Source organism: Triturus cristatus, chromosome 6, assembly GCF_964204655.1.
Source record: "Triturus cristatus chromosome 6, aTriCri1.1, whole genome shotgun sequence".
Taxonomy (NCBI): Eukaryota; Metazoa; Chordata; class Amphibia; order Caudata; family Salamandridae; genus Triturus; species Triturus cristatus.
This window is the reverse complement of record NC_140589.1, coordinates 111,909,502-111,922,023: the sequence shown is the minus strand read 5'-3', so window position 1 is coordinate 111,922,023 and position 12,522 is coordinate 111,909,502. Positions and strand designations below refer to the sequence as shown.

The window sequence follows — 12,522 nt, the reverse complement described above, 5'->3', positions numbered from 1 at the left end:
AAAAACAATCAAACAACTGGGTCGATGCCCATGTGCATTATCACCAAAGGGAGGAGGCACTAACTCGTGACTCGAAAACATTTCCGAAGTAAAACAACTTACACACCCCCAAACCCAAAACTAGATGGCAGGAGTATGCACAGTATGTATATCTACAGCCACACATGCCTGAAAGGTAGAGACATTATCTAGCCGCAGAATCCTTACTTTTGGATTTCCCAGGCCATCCCAGGAAAATTTGGCATAGGTCCTAAATTTAATTTAATGATCCCACCGGACCAAAGACAGAGTATGCCCCGAACTCCGCTGGAGTGGACATTCAACACTTAAGTATCTAGGGGTGCAGGTTTATCATTCTAGCGTGGACATTATAGAAGGGAACTTAAGTGGGGCAGTGACTAGTGCACAAGCAGCGCTACCGTTCTGGCGAGGCCTCCCCTTGTCGCCCATGGGTAGAGTGGCAATAGCTAAAATGCTGTTGCTTCCAAGGCTCCTCTACTTTTTTGCCACCCTCCCGAATAGATTGCCAAAGTCCTTCTTTAAGGACCTAGAGTCACTCTTAGTTGCACTGATATGGGGGGAGGTCGAGAGTTGCGCTCCGCAAACTGTACCTTCTGCTTGCGGATGGGGGATTGGGGGTCCCAAATTATGAGCATTACTATGCAGCTGCGCAACTTCGATGGCCAATCAGATGGCTAGCGAGTGCCCATGTGACAGAAATGCCTAGTTAGGCAATGCCATTCAGACGCACAGCCATTTTAGAATGGCTGTCGGGTTCCACAACTCCGATGCAGAGGAAACAAGGTAATCTACTGATGATGGCGGCTAAAGACGCAGCTGGCTGCACTATGTGGTACCTAAAAGTCAAACAATGCCTTATGCACCTATGCTACAGCTAGAGCTACTGCTGGGCTCGTGCACCTGCCATGGCCAACCGGAACTAGAACCCTGGGCAGCGGTCGGATTGGATACCTGGGGTGATCTATTTATAAATCCACAGCTGCAGAGTCTAGAACTACTACTGGAGAGCTTTGGTATCCCACAGAGTTCTCTTTTGCTCTATGCGCTACTGAAACGGCAATTCCTCCAGACATGGGGAGACACGGAAAGGGAGCCAGATACGTCGCAGGTGTTGCAGAACCTGCTTACACATGGGAAGGGCAGACAAGCGGTGACATCATTGTACAGATCTCTCAATACTGCTTCTGTCCTCCTACTGGCGCCAGTCCGGGCATACTGGGACACTGAGCTGACAGTCACTATAACCGATAAACGGTAGACGCAGTGCACAGGGTATCCTAAAATAGTATCCAAAAATGCCAGACTCAAATACACACAGTTTATTTACACCACACTTATTTAACACCACACAGACTGGCCCATATGTACCCCAGGTCGGTTGATATATGCCCTTGCTGCTTAGGGTCGGATGCCACGCTCCTCCACATGGTATGGACATGCCCTTGTTTGAAGGCATATTGGAATGAAATTGCAGAGACACTGGGAGGGGCAACTGATACCTGTGGAGGGCCTGCATTTTCTACTTGGCATCATCAAGCGCAATGCGAAGCGAAAAAACTTGAACAAATTCCTAGACCTAGCACTGACACTAGCAAAGCTATGTCCTGGAAGTCAAAAACGGCACCCGATACGCATATCTGGATGCTGGATCTCCGCAGGGCACTGGTGGCGGAATACACGGTACAGGGTGTGTCGGCGCCCCATGACCACCCTCAGGCCCATCCTATGCCATGGCAAGAATATTTGTCCTTCTTTGAAGGCAGACTGAACGAGCCTGACCCCTATTAAGTTTAGGAGAATACAGATATGAGCCACCCAGATGCTTCTTATGGCGCTTGGCTCCTCCCCTGTTCCCCGCCCACCCTTCCCTCCCCCGCCTTTTCTTGCAGTTCATGAAGAGTACACACTTACACACAGCACGTAGCTCATGCAAGATTCGCATTATGGACTATGTTTGGACCATTAGATATTATACAGGTTTCTTTTTCTGCCGGACACACGATGGACCCCATCTTCTCCGCAAGCAACCACATCACCGTCAGCCACACCACCAAACTCCACTGGACCGTCCACCGCTGCATCCACTTAACCTTCCAGAAACCCACCAGGCACCACCACACTCACCAGACCCCCCGCCGCAGCAGGAGCAAAGTCACCGATCACCAGCTAATCACCACCCTCGCCCAAAGCCCGCCAACAGACCCCACCAACACTGCCACCCACAACCTCAGACTATGGATCTACGACTTCGCCAACACGCTCGCCCCGATCAAGAAGCCCTCCAATAGACGCTCCGACAGAAAGGCCAACTGGTTCACCGCCGAACTCCAGGCCTCCAAGCAAACCTGCCAAAAGCTCGAAAACAAGTGGCGCCACGACCAGACCCCAGACAACTATGCAGCCCACAACAGCGCCATCCGCAGACACCATCACCTCATCCGAACCGCCAAAAGGACCTCCTTCAAGGACCACCTCGACCACAACCCACATGACCGCAAAGAGCTCTTCGACCCCAGCTCAAACACCAACGACATTCTGCCATCACAAGACCCGTACGACTCCCTAGCCACCTTCTTCCATCGAAAGATCACCGACATCCACAACAGCTTCGACAACCAGACCCCACAGACAGCCACCAACATCTCAGAATCACCACCCACCATCACCACCCAAACCATGAACACCATCCACTCCGGCTCTCCGACAGACCCATGCCCGCACCACATCTTCAAAAACGCCAGGTCCACCATCGCACCCCATCTCTGCAAAATCATAAACATCTCCTTCGAGACCGCAACCTTCCCGGAGAGCTGGAAGCACGCCGAGATCAACGCCCTACTAAAAAAAAAAAACAAGGCGGACCCGAGAGACCTCAAGAACTTCCGGCCCATCTCCCTGCTCCCGTTAAAGGTCATTGAGAAGATAGTCAACAAGCAACTTACCCACTACCTCAAGGACAACAACATCCTGGACCCATCCCAGTCCGGATTCTGCAAAAACCACAGCACCGAAACTGCCCTCATCGCCACCACCGACATCAGAGCAATCCTTGAACACGGAGAAACCGCAGCCCTCATCCCCCTGGACCTCTCAGCCGCCTTCCACACCGTCTGCCCCCACACCCTATGCACACGCCTCCACAACGCAGGGATCCGCGACAAGGCCCTGGAATGGACTACCTACTTCCTCTCAGAGTGTCCGCCTTCCACCATTCCGATCCCAAGCCTCCGAGATAATCTGCGGTGTACCTCAAGGATCATCCCTCAGCCCGACCCTCTTCAACGTCTACATGGCACTGCTCGCCAACATCATCCGCTCACACGACCTCAACATAATCTCCTACGCCGACGACACCCAGCTGATCCTCTCCCTCAACAAGGACCCCTCCACCGCCAGAACCAAGCTCCACGAAGGAATGAAAACCGTTGCCGAATGGATGAAAAACAGCCAACTGAAACTGAACTCGGACAAGACTGAGGTCCTCATCCTCAGCTCCACCCCCTTCGCCTGGGATGACTACTGGTGGCCGACAACACTAGGAACTGCACCAACACCCACCGACCACGCACACAACCTGGGTTTCATCCTCGTGGTATCGCTCTCCATGTCCAAGCAGGTCCACGCCGTCTCATCCTCCTGCTTCAACAACCTCCGCATGATCTACAGATGGATCCCCACCAAGACTAGAATGACTGCCACCCAGGCCCTTGTCAGCAGCAGACTGGACTACGGCAACGCCCTATATGCAGGAGCATCGACCAAACTCCTGAAATGACTACAACGGATACAGAACGCCTCTGCACGCCTCATCCTCAGCACACCCCACCCCACCACAGGGACATCACACCCCACCTGAGAGACCTGCACTGGCTTCCAGTCAACAAGAGTATCACCTTCAAGCTCCTCACCCACGCTCACAAGGCACTCCACAGCACCGGACCAACATACCTCAGACGTCTCACCTTGTACACCCCGAACCGCCCGCTCCGCTCTGCCAACCTCGCCCTTGCCGCCATCCCCCATATCCGAAGAACAACCACCGGGGTCAGATCGTTTTCCCAACTCGCCGCCAAGACGTGGAACACCCTCCCAATCCACCTTCGACAGACTCAGGACCTACTGGCGTTCAGCAAACTTCTCAAGACCTGGCTTTTCGAGCAGTAGCAGCACCGACCCCCTCCCCCCCCCCGCCTTGAGACCCTCGCGGGTATGGAGTGCGCTCTCTAAATGTATCGATTGTCATGTTCTTTATTCTTCCGATGAGTTTATTGCATTTTTGATTGGTGTGCAAATAAGGAGATAAGGATGGTCTATTGTATTCTTCGCGGAGTATAAAGTGGGTAACATATAAAGATATTTCTATAAAGTTTGCTCTCTCCCCGTCAACGGCATACAGGGTAGCCCGGCTCCCCACTAAGTGTCAAGTTGGTAAATGTCACTGTATAATATTATATAATGATGATGGCAACTTGAACGATGCTCAAATCATTTGGAGGGGGGGAACAAAGACTATTTTTTAAAAAAAAGAAAGGGAAGAACATTGACCGTAAAAACGAGCCTGCAGTGCGGAGAGGATGGGTGGGTCAGTAAGGAATCTGCAGCTAGATACTGTCTCCACCAGATAAGGCACTACCAAAGGTAAGCAACTTGTCCATCTGATAAAGAGACATCTAGCCGCAGGTTCCTTACCTTTGAATAGATACCCAAGCAATACTATCCCTGGAGGAGGGACTGCAGACATGTTTCAGACTAGTAAGTCCTGCAGGACCGAACAGGCAAAATGGCCGTCCCTGCGGACCGGAGTGTCCAGGCAGTAATGTATGGTAAATGTGTGCAGGGATGCCCACGTTTCAGCCGGACACATTTTCAGGACTGGGACTCCACGTGCTAACGCAGCCTTAGCTCTGGTGGAATGAACACTTAAGCCTTCAGGAGGCTACTTCTTTGCCTTAGTGTAGCAAATCTTGATGCAGAAGACTACCATAGGGAAATGGTCCTCTTCTGCATCGCCCACCCTTCTTTGCCCCAACATACCCCACGAAAAGTTGGTCGTCCACCCGGAATTGTTTTGTGAAATCAAGGTAGAATGACCACGCTTTTTTGGGGTCCAGATGGTGGAGTAGTTTCAGAAAGTGCCCACTTTCTGCAAGGTTGCCCCCACTTTTTACTTAATTGCTGATATGCTTTGACTGAGTGTGCCTTGGGCTCCTGCTAATCAAGTACGCAGGGCCTATGTTCTTTCCCTAAAACTGCATTGAAGCCTAAACCCAATTGGCATCTCTGGCCACAGGTCAGCCCCTGGTAAATAGTACCACAGGTACCCAAGGCACTGTGACCAGAGAAAGCCTCGAAGGGCTGCAGCACTTATTGACCCACCCTTAGAGGTCCTGTACCCTGACACACACACACTGCCTTTGCAGGCTGCGTGTCTTGGTGCTGAACAAGGTGAAGAGTCGACATGGCACACATCCCTGTGTGCCATGCCTACAACCCACTGCCCTGACATAGATCAGTCACCCCTCTAGCTGGGTGCACTATACCAGTGGTGAGGGTACAGGTGCATGAGACCTGTACCCCTACAGTGTCTAAGTCCATTCCTAGACATTGGAAGTGCAGTGCTGCCATTAAGAGTATATGGTGTTGGGAGTTTGTCACTACGAACTCCACAGCACCATAATGGCTACCCTGAAAACTGAAGTTTGGTATCCGCACATGAAACCCACACTGATGCCAGTATGAGATTTAATGAAAAATGCACACAGAGGGCATCTTAGAGATGCCCCCTGAATACTAACCCACCACTAGTGTCCAGGCTGAGTGGCTGCTTTCAGCTGCCACCACCAGACATGTTTCTGGACCCCTGGGTCGAGAGCCTGCTGCTCTCTGGGGCCTGAAACAATGCACAAGCCTACTCCCCCAGGATGGGCTGGGTTCACGAAGGGGAAGCTTCAAAGGCTTGCCGCCTTTTGTGAGCTTCCCCAGGACAATTGCTGCTTTCAGCAACTTGTCCCCACTGGTTCTGACCCCCACTTTGGGCGGGAGAACCGTCGGGAAAAACAAGTGAGGAAGAGAGGTGTGCCCACCTTTGCAAACTCCACCCCTCAGGTGGGGGAAGAGAGGTGAAGCACAACTCTCTGTCCAAGCCATCTTGAAGATGGGGGACTCAGCCAACCAGGGACAAAAGCATGCCCCCTCCCACTTGAGGGTGGCATAATAGGGGGTTACACAAGTAGGGGAGGGACTCTGGGCTAATTTTTAACTAGGTCCAGCATACAGGCCCTAACGCAATACAAAACAGAAAGGTATACTGTTCCTACTGGATGGTACAGGTAGATGTATGTCTAGAACAACAAATGTGCTCACTTATGGCAGGAGAAAAATATCCTCCTTTCGGAAAGAGACCTCACACATTACATTGCAGCGCCGACCAGACAAGGAGCAAACCCAATGATGAAGCAAGCCACCTAGCTGACTGCGTGTGTGAGGGTCTCTTTCAGAAAGGAGGCTATTTTTCTCCTGCCCTAAGCGAGTACATTTATTGTTCTAGACGTACATCTACCTGTCAACATAATTCAAGTCAACAGACTTGACCTCTGTGCACTGTAACCTGAAGGCTGGTGCTATATTAGCATTCAAATAAAATAATTTCGCTAATTCCAATACTCACCAAAAAACTCTGATGTATAATACACCGTACAGTTATACAACATAAACATGAACATGTATTCTTCATACATAAACAACGTTTAATCTGTTGCAATCACAGATGAACATATGCAACAGTCTTCTTTCTTGGTTTCTTAATTCCACAAGATCATTCTTTTACATGCCCGCCCAATGCAATTCGGGCCCCATAGGCCCTTCTTCAGGGTCTAGTATCTGGAAATAATACAAACAATAATATCTTGAAATGCCATACAATATGCAGGGAAGCAGATACTCCAATGTACAAAGTACAAAAGTTACAAAAATATTAGAGGACAAACTACTTGTTAGAAAAAGTAATCATGTATATGAAATGGTAATCATTTTCATAATAAATCCACATTTGTAAATCCACATTTGTTAAGTGCGAACAATCACCCGTAAGGGTCTCTAGGCGCTGGGGGGAGCGGGAAGATTAAGCAAACTATTGCCCAGAGTCACATGGTACTGGGCTAATTTGCCGTCGGCGCTGGGGATCGAACCATGATCCCCAGATTCCGTAGTTAGTCGCCCTGGCCGCGGCGCCACACCTCTTCCCTCATGACAATACTACTAATTTTGCATGCTATAAGAAAGGAAATAGAAAAAACTGAGAATCCGAAATTATCCGGTGTGAAAGATTCGTGAGAAGAAAAGAAACCGACACCAAACCGAGTCACGTATCAAAACACGGAACCTAACTGTGCTCAAACGAATTGACATAGAACCCTGGTACAAAACTGATCATGAGGTAAGTATTCTGAGACACATACACCCAAAGTAAAACACCAACGCATGCTGTTCATGCTGCACAGTCAAAACACCCAAAAATATATGAACCGACCTCATGGAATGAATACCAATGAGCACCGACTCCCCTTCAGCCTTACTTTTTTGTATGGGAACAAGACACACCATGTCACTGAGCTCTCTGATGGCCTCCGCATCCTGGGGCTGCCTTCCGCGGAGGACCCCCGGCTTCGGGGGCCTCGGCTGGGGCGGTAACTCCCAGGAGACGCTCCGGATCTTGGAACAAGGTCACAAAAAACCGTTGAAACGTAGTCCTTTTCTCTTGGGTGACCCTTTTGCCGGTTTGTTGCATGGCTGTATGGCGGCTTGATTATCTGACCGGGGAGTGACGGTGCTGTCAGCTGCGACCCTCTAGGTTCTAAGGGGGGCCACCATGGTTGCGCTTGATTTCTGATCAAGACACTATAGACACTGGGGTTTCCATTTTCTCCCACTCAGTATAATGCTTTTCACCAGTTTGTACGACTTTGCAATCGGGGGGTGCGGGTCTTGACCGTGCTACACATTATTTCTCCTATGGTTTTTGGGGGAAGTGTGCGCCGAGGTTCCGTTGGCCCTCAGGTCACCAGGTGATGTGGGTATGTGGGTATGTGGGTATGTGGGTATGTGTGTATGTGTGTATGTGTGTATGTGTGTGTGTGTGTGTGTGTGTGTGTGTGTGTGTGTGTGTGTGTGTGTGTGTGTGTGTGTGTGTGTGTGTGTGTGTGTGTGTGTGTGTGTGTGTGTGTGTGTGTGTGTGTGTGTGTGTGTGTGTGTGTGTGTGTGTGTGTGTGTGTGTGTGTGTGTGTGTGTGTGTGTGTGTGTGTGTGTGTGTGTGTGTGTGTGTGTGTGTGTGTGTGTGTGTGTGTGTGTGTGTGTGTGTGTGCGTGCGTGTGTATGTATATATATATATATATATATATATATATATGTGTGGGGGGGTGTCCCGATGGTGATTTTGGGGGTATGTTTTTTCACTTTTCAGCTCAGCGTGGTTGTGGGGACGGAGGCTTGGGGTGTGGTCTGGGGAGACGTACATTCTATTCTACTGCGAGTGGCCGCGTATGAGTGGACGGGACCTGCGGGCCCGCATGGGGAGGGGGTGGTGAGTGTTCCTTGCCTGATGGTTAACGTAGCTTCTTGGAATGTTAAAGGCTTGAACTCCCCGCAGAAACATCAGAAACTCTGGAAATATCTTGTGGATCGCAAATTTGAAGTAGTGGCACTGCAGGAGACGCACCTCATGCGAGCTGAGGTCACTAGGCTCCGCCACAGAGCATACTCGCTAATCTATACTTCGTCCACCACCACTAAACACAATGGGGTCGCCTTACTTTTCCACAGCTCAACGAACTTTCAACCTGACACGGTCAAGACAGATCGTGAGGGGCGTCTGTTGATGGTTAAGGGGAGGCTTCGGGGCATGATGTGCACATTCATCTCACTATACGCACCTAACTCGGGTCAGTCTAAATTGCTCTCCACCGCTCTCGACCAGATAGAGGGATTTGCGGAAGTGGCCATTATCCTGATGGGGGATTTTAACTTAGCTTGGTATGGGACCCTAGACAGTACCAGCGCTAACAGGGCGGCTGCCACCACCTTCTCTGAAGGGGTTAGACAGAAATTATCTTCCCTTGGCTTATTTGACGCTTGGCGTTCCCTTCATCCTACCGCAAAAGACTATACACATGTGCATCAGTCATACTCCAGAATAGACTACTACTTTGTTAGCCAAACCTTGTTGGGGGCCTTCCAGGCTGCACAGATATTGCCGATTTCCATTTCAGACCATAGCGTGATCACCTTGGGCCTTAGCTGGACCGGTCCTTCTAAAGGGCCTTCTAGGCAGTACCTCCTTCGGCTCTCATTCGGGATGCGATCCTCCGGGAGGAGCTCAGGGCTACCATTGTAGAATTCTTTACTCGTAACACTCCCCAAGACACATCCCCGCAGAATAATTGGGACGCCTTCAATGCGGTTCTCAGAGGAAGTGCATCCAACTTACCTCGATCCTCAAACAAAGGACGAAGGAGAGGGAGGCTCTTGAGGGGGAGTTGGAGATTGCGGAACAGGCCCACAAAGCTAGGCCAACACGTGCCCTGCAGCGACAACTCGCTGCCCTTCGGGGTAAACTCCGTTCCATCTATACAAATTGAGCGGAGATCACACTGTTGAAACTACACCGATCATCCTATGCCCAGGGCGATAAGGTGGGCACGCACTTGGCCCATCAGCTTTGAGTAAAGAGGGAACGGGGCTTTATTGGGGGGGGATTCGGGATCAACAGGGACACCTCACACACTCCGATACCGCTAAGGCTAACATTTTCAGAGATTTCTACGGTCAACTATATCAGGGCACTACCCCTGATACGGCCTTGCAACAACAGTTTCTTGACGAGGTTATGCTCCCGCAGCTTTCCCACTCGGCAGCTGACGTCTTAGATTCTCCTATATCTTCGGAAGAGGTATGTGTAGCTATCTCCAGACACAAATTACATAGAGCCCACGGACCCAACGGCCTCGCGGCTCAATGTTTTTAAATGTTTTGCCTCCGAGCTAGTCCCTCACCTCACGACTATTGCAGGCCATAGCGTCAGACGCCCGTGTTTCGGATTCTATGGCTGAGGCTGTGATCACGGTGATCCCTAAATCCAGAAAGGACCCACATCTCTGCGGCTCTTATAGGCCCATTGCGCTCCCAAACCTTGACGCCAAATTATATTCCGCAATTCTAGCAGCGATGCTTGAACACTTTATGCCAGAATTAATACATCTGGACCAATCCGGGTTTATAAAGGGCAGGCAAACGCATGACAACATCAGACGCACCATTCACTTGATCAAGAAGGCCTCCAAGTTTAACATTCCTGCCATTCTGGTTGGGTTTGGATGCGGAGAAGGCCTTTGATAGGGTGGATTGGGCTTTCCTCTTTTTAACTATGCAGAAGTTTGGGTTTTGAGCTCCCTTCCTCCGAATGGTACGGGCCAATTACCGCCTTCCAACCTCCCGCGTCCTGGTCAATGGTTGTCCCTCCGCCCCCTTTGCCCTGAGCAGAGGCACCCGACAGGGGTGCCCTTCATCCCCCCTTTTATTCACCCTCAGTATTGAACCCCTGGCAGTCAGGCTTCGTTCCAATGATGATGTCCAAGGCATTCCCTTTAGCGGGTACTAGCATAAGGCTTCTCTATTTGCCGACGATGTACTACTTACCCTAACGGAGCCGGTCTCCTCGCTACAGGCGGTGCAAGGGGAATTACGTTGATTTGAGCGGGTGGCGGGGTTTAAGGTAAACCTGTCTAAATCATACATAGTCAATCTCACCCTCCCTTCTGCGGACGCGAACAGACCGACTCCAAATGCCCTTTCAATGGGCCAAACGCTCTTTACTCTATCTGGGAGTCCACCTTACGGCCAAGCTAGGTGACCTCTATAGAGCGAATTACCTGCCTTTGGTGACACAGCTTCAACAAGACATTAAACGGTGGTCTCCCCTGTAGATTTCCTGGCTCGGGAGGATCAATGCAGTTAAAATGTCAGTACAGCCTAAATTTTTATATTTGTTTCAAGCTCTCCCCATTGATCTTGATCGATCTCTCCTGCCCCGTCTCCGCTCGCTGATCACTAACTTTATCTGGCAAGGGGGGGGGGTCGGGCGCGCCTGCCCCAGCACGTGCTTAGACGCCCGAGGGATAGAGGTGGACTGGCTTTACCCAATTTTTATTTATATTACCAAACTGCTCAGCTGAGGGTTGTAATGGAATGGTCTGCGAGGGAGTCCGAGAAACACTGGCTCCATATGGACCGCTCTGTGGTGGGACGATCTCTTTGGGATATACTCTGGAAGCCGAGGGGCGACCGACTCTCCAATGCGTATCTTGGCACCCCCACTCGCACAACCCTGACCATCTGGGACCGACTCACACAGATGGAGGGCTGGACTTCATTTCCATCCCCTTATACTCCTATTTATTTTAATCCAGCATTTCCGCCGGCGCTTCACGAGGGGCCTTTCGATAGTTGGAAAGAGGGAAGATGTCTTAAATTGTCTGACTTGTTCCATAATGATGAGGTTTTATCGTTCGCAAGCTGTCAGAGGGAATTTGCCCTCCCCTCGAGTGAACATTATCATTATCTTCAACTTAAACACTGGGCTACGTGTTAGGGAGGCGGCCACTAGGGCCATCACACCTATGGAGCAGTTGGTGATCTCTAAGGCAGGTACCATGAAAGGCACCATTTCCGCACTCTATAACATGCTCTTTTACACTCTACGTTCTCCACCAGCTCGATTCATGACATTCTGAGGGCGAGTATTGAGCAGGGACCTATCGGAGGTAGAATGGAAACAAGTCTGGAGAGACATTGCCCAACACAACAAATCTATGACCCTAAGGGAAGCACACTACAAGACTTTGCATGATTGGTACTTGTATCCTACCAAGCTCCGACAGATCTTCCCTGGGACCTCGGATCTCTGCTGGCGGGGTTGCGGGCTGCAGGGAGATTTTCGGCACATATGGTGGGATTGCCCAAAGATTAGGCCTTTTTGGGCTGAGTTCCTATCTCACATCAAGGATATGTTGGGATTGAATATGCTACTTACCAGTATGCATCTGTGTGAGAAGTTGGCCTGGCATATGCACCAGTCCAATTCGACTCTTGGTAGATAGGTTTAAAGACAACCTTTTAAAAGAAAGCTATCCTAGTGGTAGCTGTGGAGAGCAGCCTTCAGGCTAAGTCTCTGAGGAATGTAAAGCAGCTTGTTTTACCTTATAATCTCTTGAATTACCAAATGAAAGGACACCACACAGGTATATATATGAAATATATATGTATTTATTACTAAATATACTCTACCAATCTCTTTATGAGATTAGTCCCAGGTAAACATTCAAAAGATCAACATTTCTCAACAAATTAAGCACATAAATCACTGTAGCCCTAGGGGCGTACCAGACCATATACTAAGTAAATGGTATAACAAATTCGACAAGCAAAATGAAGAGGCCTAGGGCCTTGGGA

General features: G+C 50.1%; 1 protein-coding gene across 1 annotated transcript in view; it reads right to left on the bottom strand.

The window, feature by feature from the left end:
* LOC146816480 (exportin-5-like) overlaps positions 1–12,522 on the bottom strand; it is a 1,728,456-nt gene that overhangs the window by 1,495,827 nt on the left and 220,107 nt on the right. The gene's annotated exons all lie outside the window — the stretch shown is intronic.